Source organism: Arvicola amphibius, chromosome 4, assembly GCF_903992535.2.
Source record: "Arvicola amphibius chromosome 4, mArvAmp1.2, whole genome shotgun sequence".
Lineage (NCBI taxonomy): Eukaryota > Metazoa > Chordata > Mammalia > Rodentia > Cricetidae > Arvicola > Arvicola amphibius.
In genome coordinates this window covers 13,999,902-14,016,088 of record NC_052050.1, presented here as the reverse complement: position 1 = coordinate 14,016,088, position 16,187 = coordinate 13,999,902, and positions in this window count along the sequence as shown.

The window sequence follows — 16,187 nt, the reverse complement described above, 5'->3', positions numbered from 1 at the left end:
GTTGGCTGTGCTGTTCATGGGCAGGTAGTCCTGGGTTCTATAAGAAAGCAGAGTGAGCAAGCCAGGAGGAGCAAGTCAGCAAGCATCTCCCCTCATGGCCAGCCTCTGCTTCAGTTCCTTCCCTGCCTTTACTCAGTGATACACTGTGATTGGAGCAGGGAAGCCAAATGACCCCTTTTCCGGAAGAGTTGTGGAAAGTAAGCTAATACAGCCGACCCTCAACTATACAATGAGTCCCAGGTCAGCTAGGGATACACAGAAAGATCCTTTCTCAAAAAGCAAATGAACAAATAAGCCCAAATTGACCATGTAGAAAAGATAGAACCCAAATCTCTGTCGGTTGGAACATAAAGTTGCGTAATCACTGTAGAGAACAGTTGGGCAATTTCTCAAATTGTTAAACATAAATTGTCACATAATCCAGCACTTCCACTCCCAGAGAACTGAAATTGCATGTTCATTCAGACTTGTGAGGACTCTTCAAGAGAACATGAATCATACAACCATACATAGCCAGAGAGCAAGGGCCACCCCACCCAACTGCCCATGAACTGTGGGTGGACAAACACAACGTGCCACCTCTCTACAAGAGTGCACTGTTCAGTGAGAGGCCCTACAACAGGGATGGACCTTACTAACTTTGAGCTCGCGTGGAGGCAGTGCTTATCACGTGAGAAGCTCTGGGATAGACTGCATCATCATAAATCAACCAATTAACAAACAAAACACGAGGCTCAGAGAAAGGAGCTGGTCACTACAGACACACGGTTTAGGATTCCGTTTAGGAGTGGGAGCTCTGAAGAGACAGAAAGAAAGCAAGAGTGAAGGACAGATCACTGAGGTGGTGTGCTGGGTGTGCTGGCTCAGCTTCCCAAGGCTTTGGGTCGATCCCCAACTCTGGAAGATTAATAGTTGCCACTACTGGAAAAAGAATGGGACTGATTTTAAATGGGCACAGATGTGATGGCTGTTCTTAGTTGTCAACTTGACTATAATCTGGAATGAACTATAATCCAGGAATAGAGGGCACACCTGTGTTCCAGATCTGGAGGCTGGAAGACACAGACTTTTGATCTGGATCTTGAGGCCAGAAGGCACATCTTTAACCTTTGCCACACATTCTGCTGGAAGCCTATATAAGTCTATATAATGGAAGAAGGAAGGTTCATTCTTGGCCTGCTTGGCCTGGCCTTGTCAGCACATCCATTCCTTCACTGCCATTAGAGCTTGCTTTGGGATTCTAGAAAATACAGAAGACACCCAGCTGAGACACCCAGTCTTGTGGGACTGAGCAACTGATGGATTCTTGGACTTTTTCCTTCACAATAGCTATTGCTGGACTCAGCCTGTAAGTCATTCTAATAAATCCTTCCCATATATGTATATCTCCATACTATAAATTCTGTGACTCTAGAGGACCTGAATATACAAGTTTTCTTTTGAATATACTATGTATTGGATACGTACTTTATTTTTATTATATTTTATGTGTGAGCACATGTGTCACAGCACCTGGGTACTACACTGCACATGTGGAGGTCAGAAGACAACTCAGTCAGTTCTCTCCTTCTATTGTGTGGGCCACAGGAATTGAACTCAGGTAGTCAGGCTTGGCAGCAAGCACCGTTACCCACTGAGCCATCTCCCATCTCACCCTCACCCCCTTTTATTTCTTAACACAAGGGTTTTCTGTTTGTTTGTTTTGTTTTGTTTTGTTTTGTTTGAGACAGAGTTTTTCTGTGTAGTTCTATCTGTCCTGGAACTTGCTCTGTAGATCAGGCTGGCCTCGAACTCACAGAGATCCACCTGCCTCTGCCTCCCAAGTGCCAGGAATAAAGGTGTTCACCAACATAGCCCGGCCTGTTTTTGTTTTTCGAGACAGGTTGCTTCGGAAACTGTCCTGGAACTCTCTTTGTAGACCAGGCTGGCTTCAAACTCATGGAGATCCGCCTGTCTCTGCCTCCTGAATGCTGGGATTAAAGGTGTGCACCACAACCACCCGGCAGGATATTCTTTTTGTACACTGTGAAGAAAGCTTGCTACAAGCATGCTTGTGGCACAGCGTATGTGTGGAGGTCCTGTTCCAGGACAGGCTCTAAAACTACAGTGAAACCCTGTCTCGAAAAACCAAAACAAACAAACAAACAACAACAAAAAAACCCAAAAACCGAACCAAGAAAAAAAAAGCCAGGCGGTGGTGGCGCACACCTTTAATCCCAGCACTCGGGAGGCAGGGGCAGGTGGATCTTTGTGAGTTCGAGGCCAGCCTGGTCTACAAGAGCTAGTTCCAGGACAGGCTCCAAAGCTACAGAGAAACCCTGTCTCGAAAAACCAAAAAAAAAAAGAAAAGAAAAAACAAAAACAAAAGATTGTCCCACAGCACATGCTCTGCTCTCATTATCAGTAAATAAATGGAAGGGGAAAAAAATCACTATTAACCAATCATCATAGCAATTAATTCACACAAAGATCATCAGTGCTTGCCAAATAGTTTTCTGAAAGATAAAGCATTAACAGCTTGTTTCCAGTTTCAAAGTTTTCCATGAGGTGCTTGCACATTTAAATTTTGTTTTTCTCTTTACATCACACTGGGAATGGAACCCCAAGGTCTCAGGCATGCTAGACAAGCACCCTAATACTGAGTTATAGCCCTGACCCCTTAATTTTACAAAGAGAAAAATAGCAACTTTGCAGTGGGGAAAAAAAAGCTGCAGACACCATCTTGACCAGTGATCAAGGTTCCCACAGGACAAACTGACACAGGTTGCCTCCTATGAGGATGCCTGGAGACTGGCTTTGTGTTCCTTAGGGAGTCCCGTCGTCCCCCAGTGCCCAGACCAAGGCTAATCAGGACAGAAGTATCAGATGTTCCTAACGGGAACAAAAGACACTCCTCCAAAATCTCAAGGCTGGGAATGGGAGGAAGAGAAAGAAACCCTTGTAGATAGTGGAGGGGGAGGGGGGAAGAGAAGGGCCTGGAATATAACCAAGTGAGAGTCCTCACCAGAGCACGTACAAGCCTGGGGTTTGGTCCTCAGAAACACACACAGGACAACAAGAGATACAGGGTCATCGAATGCAGCGGAGGATGTTGGTGCCAAGGCAGCAACTGGCAAAGTCGGAAAACCATCTCTGAGTGAGTGAACTGAATTGCGCCGGGATTCATTTCCTGATTTTATGAGTTCATCTTAATGAGGGGGTTGGGGACATGTGGTAGTAGAGTCAGGTGGTTTCTGTGAGTTCTAGGCTAACCTGAACTACACAGTGAATTCCAGGCTGGTCAGCACTACATAGTTGAGACACTGTCTTTAAAAAGCAAATGAACAAAAAAGAGGATTTGGAGTCTTTAGAATTTCTTCCCTTAGCCAAGTGTGATGGCTTACACACTATTCCAGTCACTCAAGAGGCCTGGAACCAGTGTAAGAGATACCTGCTCCACCCAGTGAGTCTGGACCAGTGAAGGAGGCACAGTGAAGACCCCGTCTTGAAAAACAACAAACAAATGAAAAAAAAATCCCTACTTTATCTCTGTTCTTTTTGCCAAACCATCCTGGGCCTTAAGACTTTTGCATGGGTTAGGTACATTTTATTTATATTAAAAATGATTTTATAAATTATGCATCTTAGAATGTATATCTGTTTGCATAAACTTTTCTTCTCTCTCTTTTTAATTAATAATGGCTCTTTCTTTCTTCCTTTCCTTTCTTTTCCCCTTCCTTCCTTCCTTCCTTCCTTCCTTCCTTCCTTCCTTCCTTCCTTCCTTCCTTCCTTCCTTCCTTCCTTCTTTCTCTGTAGCTTTGGAGCCTATCATGGAACTTGCTCTTGTAGACCAATCTGGCCTCAAACTCACAGAGATCTGCCTGCCTCTGCCTCCTGAGTGCTGGAATTAAAGGTGTGTACTTCTACCTCCCAGACGGCTTTCTTTTGTGGCAATAAACCCTAATGTAGCCCAGGCTGGCCTCGAACTTGGCTATGTAACCGAACGAATCATACTGCCTCCTGCTGTCAGTGCTGGTATTACAAGCATGTGCCACCTCGCCTGGCCGCACCTGGTTTTATGTGGGGGAACTGAACCCAGGACTTTGAGCAATCAGATGAGCACTGCACCCACTCACCAGCAGCCCCAGCCCCCACACTAGTTTTTGTAGTAACTCTCTTCTAGGGCGATTTCTTTACTGCTGCAAGCCTGTCAGCTGGATTCCAGCTAAAAAACAGGGAGAAGACAACGAACTTTGGGGTGTGCAACAAATTTGTATTCTAAGGCAAGTTAAATTAGGATAATCTCTGTGTGCGGTCTGTCCATCTGTCTGGTCTGTCTGCAGGTATGTGCGGCGGTCAGATGTCGGTGACTGCTTCAATCCATCTCTACCTTTTTTTTGCTTGTTTTTTGAATATTTATTTCCTTTTTCATGGAGTATGCAATTCTGTGCATTGTGGGGGTCAGAGAACAACCTGAGGGAATGGTTCTCTTCTGCTCCCTGTGATGGAATTTAAATTGTCAGCTTTGGCTCCAAGTACCCTTACCTGACCCACCGAGGCACCTTGAAGGCCCGGCCTCAGTGTTATTTTTATTTTGCATGTATGGGTGTTTCACCTGCATGTATGTCTGTGTAGCATGTGTGTGTCTGGTTCCTCTGGAAACCAGAAAAAGGAATGAGATCTCCTGGGACTGAAGGGGTAGGCGGTTATGAGTTGCCGTGTAGATGCAGGAGATCGAACCTGGGTCTATGTTTTGAGAACAAGCCTCCCACTCAGCCTGGAGCTTGCCCTCCTGGTTTAACTGACAAACTAGTAAACTCCTGGGATCTGTTTGATCCAAAACCCCAGGGGTTACAGGCACCAGCTCCCACTCCCAGCTTTTCTCCCTAAGTTTTCTCCCTAGAAACCTAAGTTCAGGTCTCCGGGCTTCCTCGGCAAGCCCTCTACCCACTGAGCCATCTCTAGAGCCCTTTCATTGGGAAAATCTCAGTTATGATTCAAGTGGCAGCACTGGGACCACCTGAAGGACTCCAGGATGTTAGACCTGGGCTTGGGGAGCCTAGGAGACAAGAGACATGTTCAGAAAATGGGGCATCTGTAAGGATGCTCTGGAAAATAGAAACAAAAGATAAAAATCCTGGGTAGCCGGGTGGTGGCGGCGCACACCTTTAATCCCAGCACTGGGGAAGCAGAGACAGGAGGATCTGTCTGAGTTTGAGTTTGAGACCAGCCTGGTCTACAGAGTGAATTTCAGGACACCTAGGGCTGCACAGAGAAACCCTGTCTCAAAACACCAAAAACCAAAAACAAAAAAACAAAAAAAAAAAAAAAAAGGAAGAGAAATTCTAGTCTGCATCCAGTCATCGTGAAAGGAAGTAGAAGTGGAGGAACGTGAGTTGCTGGCCACATTACATCCATAGTCAGGAGCAGAGAGAGAATGAATATATGCTTCAGGCTCAGCTAGCTTTCTCCACTCTTCCAGAGAGTGGTGCTGCCCACTTACAGGCTGAGTCTTCTCAATCAATTAATCCCCCAGACACACCTACAGGCTAGGCTATCGTGATGATTCCTCATGGAGGCTTCCTTTCCAGATAATTCTAGGCTGTGACCAGTTGACAATTAAATCCAGCCATCACAGGGCCAGAAATAGCAAGAGAACCGGGAAGGCGCAGGGCAGCCCTGGTTAGCTTTGTGCTAGCCCTGGTCCCTGGGTGAGAGCCTCTTCTTTATCTCTAAGGAGATTTCTAGCAAGGACAAACTTGATTTGATGTAAAAGAAAAAAAAAAATCCCCATCCACTTCTCATTGTTATTTGTAGTGTTAGAAACCCTCTTGAATTCAAATAAAGCCTTCTTATAACTCAATCAGGCGAGCGACTGTGCTTCGAGGGCCAGAAGGAAGAAAGAAGGGCTGCGCTGAAAAGAAATCCAATTGTGGGCACCGAGGAATTTTAATAAGTACTGATAAATCAGCTGGTGGTTCTGGTCTGTCTTCTGGGACACCAGGACTCACTGTGATGTGAAGGTCTATTGTTACGGCTCAGAGGGGGTCTGGTGGCTGCTGGGCAAGCTGGTCACAAGGCTTCTGTGTCAGGAAATTTGTTTGCATTTGCCTTCTTTCTCTCTTCGGCTGGGAAGATGACCTCATGGGTAAGGGGATTGCTATGCAAGCATGAGGACCTGGGTTCAGATCCCCAGGACCTCAGTAAAGCGGGGCACAGCTGTCATCTGTAAGTCTGTAACCCCAGTGCTGAGAAAGACTCCTGGAGCTTGCTGGTCAGGTATTTTAGCTGGATTAGTGCTGGGTTTAGAGAGAGACTCTGATGCAAAAAAAAAAAAAAAAGCAAAACAACAAAGCAATAGAGGAAGGCTCTGTGTATCAGTCTCCGGCCTCCACATGCACTCATATACATACATGTGTCCTACACGAACATGAACACACCCACACAAACAGGAACATACACCATTCACTCACTCCCACATAAAATTTTTTTTTTTTGGTTTTTCGAGACAGGGTTTCCCTGTAGTTTCTAGAGCCTGTCCTGGAGCTAGCTCTTGTAGACCAGGCTGGCCTCGAACTCAGAGATCCGCCTGCCTCTGCCTCCCGAGTGCTGGGATTAAAGGCGTGCGCCACCACCGCCCGGCCCACATAAAATTTTTTAAAAATTTTGTTTTGCAGGCCGGGTTGGTGCATGCCTTCAATCCTAGCACTCAGTAGTCAGAAGTAGGCAGATCTCCCATTTGCAGAACAGCCAGAGATACAGAAAAACCCTCACTTGGAAAACAAAACAAGAATATCCTGCTTTGCCAGCTTGATCTACATGCAAACTCCAGGACAGCCAGGACTATATAGTGAGACCCCTATCTCAAAAACTAAATTAGCACAAACAAACACAAAAACAAATAGCCAGGCGGTGGTGGCACACATCTTTAATCCCAGCACTTGGGAGGCAGAGGCAGGCAGATCTCTGTGAGTTCAAGACCAGCCTGATCTACAGAGTGAGTAACAGGACAGGCTCCAAAGTTACACAGAGAAACTCTGTCTTGAGAAAGCCTGTCCAGAAAAACCAAAATCCAGTCAATCAAAGAGCCAAGCAGTAGTGCAGTGGTGGTATACACCTTTAATCTCAGTACTCAGGAGACAGAGTCAGGAAGTTCAAGGCCTGCCTGGTCTATAGAGTGAGTTCCAGAACAATTAGAGAAACCTGTCTTGGAAAAACAAACCAAAAACAACAACAAAATCTGCCTTGAAGGGCTGGAGGGCTGGCTAATTGGTTAAGAGCACTTGTTCTTGCAGAGGACCTGGGTTCAGTTTCCAGCATCCACAAGATTCACAACAGCCCTGAATACAAGTTCTCCGACCTCTTTTTCAGACCTTGCAGGCATATGGGGCAAAAACATGTGTTTGGGTTCTGAAGTTGACTCACAGAGGACTTCAAGCATAGCTTTGCACACTCCTGGGATAGGCTGACAGAGCTGGAGGCTCTCTCTTCACACGTAAACATTTCCACAGAAGTCTGGTGAGAGTGCATCTTGCTTTGTTTATAGAAATCTGCTCCACCCCACTCATGAGGATTCACTATGGTAGATTACCCGTGCCAGTTTCAAAAAACCAAAATGTACATTTTTTTGGCAAATTTTACAGAATTTTTTTGTAAATCAAAATCTGAAAGCTTTTGAAAAGTTAAGTTTAAAAGAAAGGTTCCGTGGTCACATGCCTGCAGTGACTCCCAGGAAATGACTCCTGAGTACTCCAAACTGTCCTTTACAGAGGATAAAAAGCAGGAAACAAAACAAAAAAAAACTCCAAAATTAATCAAAGCAGTAAGAAAGCAATGAGAAGAACAGCAGGGTGTCTCATCGTCTAGACCCAGGATTGGGATCAAACTATCAGCCTATTAAACACACTGAAGGCTACATATTTTTGTTTTAAAATAGATGAAAGGGCAGTAATAGGTGTAGAATCCATCACACACACTCACACACACACACACACACACTCCCTCTCTTTCACACACATACACACACACACACACACACTCTATACTCTATCAGTTTCTTTCTTTTTTTTGTTTTTTCTTTTGGTTTTTTGAGCCAGTGTTCTCTGTAACTTTGGAGCCTGTCCTGGTACTTGCTCTGTAGACCAGGCTGGCCCCGAACTCACAGAGATCCGCCTGCCTCTGCCTCCCTGTAGCATCACATACAGCAAGTCATGCATATTGATAGATACATGCCTGTAATAACAACACTCGGAAGGCTGAGGCAGGAGGACTGCTACAAGTTTGATACCAGCCTAGGGCTACATATGCATTTCAGGCTGTCCTGGACTAGAGAGAAATCTTTTCTCTAAAAACAGCGTGGGGACAGAGACTGGAGAGATGGCTTATTAGTTAAGAATACTGGATGCTCTTGTAGAGGGCTCAGGGTCAGTTCTCAGCACCCACAGCTGCCTTATAACTATAACTCTGGTCCCAGTGGATCTGGTGTCTTTTCCTAGCCTCCTCTGGAACAGAGGCACGTATGTGGTATATGGACACATATGCAACAAAACACCCAAACACACACACACACACACACACACACACACACACACACACACACAGGTAAGGGCACTTGTTGCCAAATGTGACAACCTGAGTTTGATTCCTAGGACCCAAATGAGAGAATCAACTCCCAAAAGCTCGCTCTCTCTCTCTCTCTCTCTCTCTCTCTCTCTCTCTCTCTCTCTCTCTCTCTCTCTCTCTCTCTCTCTCTCACACACACACACACACACACAATTGCTGTTGTTCGTGCTTTTGAATTTTTTGAGACAGGGCCCCACCATGTAACCCTGGTTGGTTTGAATTTGCTGTGTAGACCAGACTCACACACACACACACACACACACACACACACAATTGCTGTTGTTCGTGCTTTTGAATTTTTTGAGACAGGGCCCCACCATGTAACCCTGGTTGGTTTGAATTTGCTGTGTAGACCAGACTGGCCTGGGTCTACCTGCCTCTACCTCCTGATTGACTGGCCTGGATTTATCTGCCTCTACCTCCTGACTGCTGGGCTAAAAGGTATGTGCCACTATGCCTGGAAACGTAATTTTTTTTAAGGCCAAAAAGGAAAAAAAAAAGATGTTGAATCCTATGGCAATTGAGGGACAGGCTATTTTATTATTTCTACCTCACAGGAAGAAAGGAAACTACAGGGGATGATCTGAGAACTGACTTTGCCTAGTGTCACTCTGGGCTGCAAGGACACCATGAAGCAGGGTCTGGGCTTTTGTCTCCGATGCTAAGGTTTCAGGTCCAGTTCTGGAAACCTGCTCCAGACTTGTTCTAGGACGCCTTGGAGTCGGCCACGTCCTATCTGACAGCTCTGTGGCTGCTATTTCCTTCCTGCTCTGCTGATTCAAGACCCCAGGAAGCCTGGCTTCCTGTCAGGGACAGCTAGAGGACAGACTGCGGAGATGCAGACTCAGCACTGCCAGGCCGTGTGTGCAAAAGCCTGCAGAGGGTCAGTGGCAGCTGTGCGCAAATGCACACTGTACCCACATGGTGCACACGTATACTGGAACACATCCACACACTATGCACACATACACATACAAGAGCACGATGAACATGGGCATGCACACACTCACTGAGCATATACACATGTTTGCACACAGACACACAGATACGCACACACACACACACACACACACATACACACACACACACATCCAGCACACCCGAACCAGAGACAGAAGGTCATTGGTCCAGACACAAACAAGAACTTGAAAGCAAGAAACAGAAGCCATTCGTGGGTGGATTTCGGCACATCAGAAACTCTGTAAAGTCTTGCTTCTTTCTAGCAAGGTTTCTGCCTTCATGGGCAGGAGAAAATCTTTTTGTTTTTTAAACATATCTTCTGAGTTTAAATTTTTACTTTATCTTTTAAATTGAGAAGAAATTCCAGCTTTTATTGTTACTTGTCTTCTTCTTCTTCTTTTTCTTCTTCTTCTTCTTCTTCTTCTTCTTCTTCTTCTTCTTCTTCTTCTTCTTCTTCTTCTTCTTCTTCTTCTTCTTCTTCTTCTTCTTCTTCTTCTTCTTCTCCTCCTCCTCCTCCTTCTCCTCCTCCTCCTCCTCCTCCTCCTCCCCTCCTCCTCTTCCTCCTCCTCCTCCTCCTCCTCCTCCTCCTCCTCCTCCTCCTCCTCCTCCTCCTCCTCCTCCTTTTCTTCTTCTTTGTTTGGTTTGAGCCTAGACTGATCCTAGACTACAAAGGTACTGCAGTTAAGGAAATTAGGAATTTCATTTAACTAATTTCTTGCAATGTTGGGGACTGAACCCAGAGTTTTGTGCATATCAGGCAAATGCTCTACCAAAATCTTGGCTATTTTCAGGCTGGGCATTGTGGCATATGCCATTGATCCCAGCAGTTAGGAAGCAGAGGAAGGCTAGCTCATGAGTTCGAGGCCAGCCTGGTCTTCATCCTGAGTTCCGGACCAGTTAGTGTCACAAGCAAGACTCTATGCAAACAAGAACACTTAGCGACTGTTAAGGTCACAGCTCAGCAATATTTCAGGCAAACCCGCAGTCATTACTGTGCCCCCATCATCCCTATTTTCCTCTAAAACACTTTTATCACCCAAAGGAAGATAGGGCTGCCTCCTCCCTGCCTCAGCCCCTTTGTGAGTTCCTGCCTGCTCTGGGGCAGGCAGATAGATGATGGTCACATTGTAGTTACTGCTGCTTTCTCTCCAGCTGGACTGAGATGCCCTCGTGGAGAGGAGCAGGGAGATCCAACCTTGCTTACAGGGTCTTTTACTGTAGTTAACACCTCATCTCTCAGATCATTTTCCCCAAACACAATCTGTCTGGGGAGTAGTTGATCCGTTGGGACCTCCCGGCAATACCTTGCAGCATGAAAGGCGGCAACCTGTGTTGAGGATGAGCTTGGTAATGACTCTCTGTGTGCACAGATGTGGAAGCCACGTGACTCTGCCCACAATGATTTTAACACCATCTTTTCTGTTTTCTTACACACACCGCCACTCTCCAAGACAGGGTTACTCTGTGTAGCCCTGGTTGTCCTAGAAATCATTTTGTAGACCAGGTTGGTCTTGAACTCAGAGATCTACCTGCCTCTACCCCTTCAGTGATGGTATTAAAGGTGTGTGCTACCATGTCCAGCTCCTCTTTTAATCTTTTTTTATTGTGAAATCTTATCCCTTTGATGAAAAATGTGTGAAATACAGCTCACTGTTTTATCACAGAGCAGAGACCTATGCTAGAAAACTTCTGTTCAGGAACTACACACCATCATCGGATGTGGAGGTGGCACATGCCAATAATCTCAGATCTTTGAAGGCTAAGACAGAAGGATCTCAAGTTTGAGACCAACCTGGACCACCTAGAAAGGCTTTGTCTCAAAAAAAAAAAAAAACAAAAACAAGACAACAACAACAACAAAAAAACCAACGTTCCCCAAGCCAAAACCAGAGCAAACAAACAAACAAAACCCAAAAGGAAGAGCTAAGTGCAATAAAAAAAAAAATAGCTTGCAAGCATTGGCTGGGCGGTGGTAGCGCACACCTTTAATTTCAGCACTTGGGAGGCAGAGACAGGCGGATCTCTGTGAGTTCGAGGCCAGCCTAGTCTACAAAATGAGTTCTAGGACAACCAGGGCTACACAGAGAAACCATGTCTTGGGGAGTGGGGGGGTAAGAGAGAAAGGAAGAGAGAGAGAGAGAGAGAGAGAGAGAGAGAGAGAGAGAGAGAGAGAGAGAGAGAGCAAAAGGATGAGAGAGCTGTAGACTGGTTTACAGTCAGTAAGCGGGAAAGGAGTTTCCCCAACTATTGAGGCAAACACTCTAGTTGCACCTGAGCCCAGGCAGTGAGACCTCTTGTATAAAGTTCAGAATACAAACAAAACAAAATTGCTAAATCAACTGGCACATGTTTAGCAAGAAGACTATGGCCCCCAAAATTTCAGGCCCATGGCTGCCTCCAGAGGGAAGTCAAGAGAATGGATAAGGATTCCTCAATAATTCCAAGTTGTTGCTGTTGTTCTGAGACAGGGTTTCTCTGTGTAACTTTGAAACCTGTCCCAGAACGCCTTTGTAGACCAGGCTGGCCTTGAACTCAGGAGAGATCTACCTCCCTCTACCTCCTAAGTGCTGGGACCAAAGCTGTGTGCCACCACCGCCTGACTCAGTGAGCCATCTTGACGGCTCTTCTCTCTCTCTCTCTCTCTCTCTCTCTCTCTCTCTCTCTCTCCTTTTCTGGTGGTGCTAGGGATCACACCCAGAGCCTCATCCATGCTGGGGTGAGGGAGGGGTCTACCAGTGAGGAGCCGGCCCAGGCCTGAACATGTCTCGGGATGCATAGGTTTCCGCTGAGGACCTCTCTAGATTTCACCTTGAGAAGACACTGGCCTATTAGTTTGCTAAGGCGCCTTCACCCACCAGTTACATCTGAGAGATTTCTTGTTTTACATCCTCAGTACCACTCTGTGTGGGACCGACTGTCCTGGGAGGAACAAGATGTTCTGGAGAGACATGTTCCCTCCCTTTGGCTATCAGATTATTTAAACAATGGCCCTCAAGGACTTGGGAACTCATGTTGGGTGAAAAAGGCTCCTGCTGCCAGTCAGAAGGAAACTTGCCTCCTACAAAGATTTCATACGGTTCTGACACCATCAGATCCCTTGGAGGAGAGAGAATGACGGTGTGTGGGTATTCACCTTGACTGGGAATGTTTGTCCTACGTACCTCTTGTCCTCTATTGAAATGTAAACCTATGTCAAGACTCTGAAGACGGACTGGGGGTTCAGTGGGCTTCTTTATGTGTTCTCCCCAAACCTCCTCTCTCTGTTGTTCACCACTGTGGAGGATGGGTGGTCCAGCCTGGCTGTTAGGGCTCTGATCCAAACATCTGCAGTGACATTGAAATTAGATTCAATCTTTCACATCATGGAGCTTGTATGGGGTGCAGCGATGGCTCATCATGGCTTTAGTTTTTATGTCTCTGACTAGTGAGGCTGAGTACTTAGTTATTGGTCCTTTGGCTATTCTTTCGGATAAACTGCCTGTTAGCCTCTTACCTATTTTCTTCCCTTCCCATTCATTGATCTGTAGGATTTCATTATGTTCAAAATCTGAGGGTTTTTTTTTCTTCAGTTCTTTTATTTTAAAAAATGTTTTACTCGCTCTGTAGACTAGACTGGTCTTAAACTTAGAGATCCTCCTGTCTCTGCCTCCCAAGTGCTGGAATTAAAGGTGTAAGTCACCACCGCCTGGTCCAGCCCTGGGCTTTTGACCAGGTTTAAGGCACTAGGCATGCATTGCCACCAGCGGGGCACGTAGCACATTCAATCAGGCAACGGTTGGCTACCCCCACCACAGTCAAGCTGCTCTTTCACCAGGGGACACATCTTGACTGCCAGGTTGGCACTGCAGAGTGAGTTTCAGGACAGCCAGGATTATTTCACAGAGAAACCCTTTCTTGAAAAAAAAATACAGTTTTTAAAGACATTATGTGTAGATAGATTTTTTTCCTTTGGGCTGCCAGCTCACAAAAAATGACGTGGAGACTTCTTAATTATGAAAGCTTGGGTTAAAGCTTTGGCTTGTTCCACTAGCTTTTAGACGTTACATTAACTCATTTATATTCATCTCTGTTCACTTCGTGGCTTTTCACCCCTCTTCCATCTTGCACCTCCAGTTTCCTCTCTGGTAGCATCTCACAAGCCCAGATTCAGCTCCCTTTCTTCTCTCTCTCTGTCTGGTAGTTCCGCCTCACCTCTTCCTGTCAAGCTATTGGCCATTTAGCTCTTTATTAAATGAATCAGAAGGCCCCTTGGCAGAGACTAATTTTCACAGTGCACAAAAAGTTTATTCCGCAACAATAATGTCCTGGTTAGTTTTTGTCAACTTGATAGAAGCTGGAATTGTCTAAGAGAAGAAAGTTCAATTGAGAAAATGCCTCCGACAGAGTGTCTATAGGACATTTTCTTTTCCTTTCTTTCTTCTTTCTTTCTTTTCTCCTCTCTCTCTCTCTCTCTCTCTCTCTCTCTCTCTCTCGGAGAGGACTGGGTCTCAATAGGTAGCCTGGCTGTTCTAGAACTTGCTATGTAGACCAGGTTGACCTCAAACTCACAGAGATCAGCCTGCCTCTGCCTACCCAGTGCTGGTGTTAAAGGTGTCCACCACCAGGCCTGACTTGCAGGGATGACAGTTTTTAGATTAATGATTGATATGGGCGGGCCCAGTCCACTGTGGGTGGTACCATCTCTGAAAGAATGTCCTGGATGGTATAAGAAAGGTTGAGCAAGCCATGAAGATCAAACCATGGGGCAACATTTCTTCATGGCCTCTGCTTCAATTCCTCCCCTACCTGAGTTCCTGCGTTGGCTTCTCTCAATGGATTAACTCAGGATATTTCTGAGTTAAATAAACCCTTTCTTCTCCACATAGCTTTTTGTCATACTGTGTCACAGTATTAGAAAGCAGACTAAGACACAGATATTTTCTATTTACGTTTTCAAAATTCTTATTTTCTGACTAAGTTGCATCATTTTCTGAGAATGTACTCTATGTGATTTGAGTCATTTGAAATTTGTTGGGTCTTGTTCTAGTTCTAGCATCAAAAACATTCCATGTGCAATAGAGAATGTGTGAGCTGCAGTTGGGGGTGCCCTGTCCTACCTATAACTGTCCAGTTGGTTAAAGTGTGCTCATCCATATGTTCACACCTATTAATTTTGTCCTAATAGTTAGGGATAGAGATAATGTCTACTGTAGACTTTTTTGTATCTTCCTGCAATTCCATCTTCTTTCTCTTGCTATGCTTTGAGGCAATCTGTATAAATATACAAAAACTTAAGATTATTATACCTCTTGGTTAATTGAGTATATTATCATTATGTTTTGGCTTTTAAAAAATCATTTACTTTTATTTTATGTGTATTGGTGTTTTGCCATGGGTGTCGTGAGCTGCCATGTGGTTGCTGGGAATTGAACCTGGGTCCTCTGGAAGAGCAGTCAGTGCTCTTAACCACTGAGCCATCTCTCCAGCCCCAAGGACATGTTTTTTAAGTTGTTTTTTTCCTTCCACATTTACATGGATCCTGGGAAAAACTCAAGTTGTCAGGGTTGTATGGTCTGGCAGCAAGCACCTTTAACCAGTGAGTCATCTTGTAGATCCAGTCTCTTCTTTCTCTAGACAGGGTTTTGCTGTGTAATCCTGGCTGTCATGGAGCCCGTTCGTTCTGTAGACCAGGCTGGCCTCAGACTCAAAAATATCTGCCTGCCTGGGTCTCCCAAGTGCTGGGATGAAAGGCATGTGCCACCACTAACCAGTCCTCCCTCCCTCCTTCCCTCCACCCCCCCACCCTCAGACAGGGTCTCACTAGGTAGCTCCTGCTGACCTGGAACTCACTATGGAAAACAGGCTGTCCTGGAATCTACAGAGCTCCTCCTGCCTTTCCCTCTTGAGTGCTGGGATTAAAGGTGTGCTCTACCAACTCTGGGTCCACTGTTGCTTCATAGCCATCCTGTCCCCACCTTCTGAGGACAGAATTACACATAGACTACCATGCCCACTGGGCGTTATCTGCGTTTCTGGTGACCCTATCCTTCATGCTTGCTTTAACTGATGAGCCATCTACTCAGTCCCTATTTGCAGAATTTTTCTAGAAACAACTTTAGGGCTATAATGAGGCCCTATCTTCCTCTGCAGGTGTAAACAAATGCCCTATTATGTTAGGTGAAAATGCCTTGTTAAAAAAAAAAACAAAGCAGGGAAAGCTGGGCTGTGGTGGCGCACGCCTTTAATCCCAGCACTCGGGAGGCAGAGGCAGGCGGATCTCTGAGTTCGAGGCCAGCCTGGTCTACAAGAGCTAGTTCCAGGGCAGGCTCTAGAAACTACAGGGAAACCTTGTCTCGAAAAACCGAAAAAAAAAAAAGCAGGGAACAAATTATGGCTTCTGTGTAGGAACAGTGCACTGCCAAATAAGGCAAAGAGACAGCAGCAACTCCCCACAGCTGCTACAGGAACATGGGAATGGCATGTTCGGAAGTGAGTGGAGAATCTAAGGTATTGGAAACAAAGGTGAGAGTCAGGTAGACTCTCAGAACAGAGGTCAAAGAGCTGGGTGTGAAGGTACAGGTCGCACTGAGAGGAGTGAGGCAGGGTGACTGAGTTCCAGGCTAGCCTGACTTCCACAGTGAGATCTT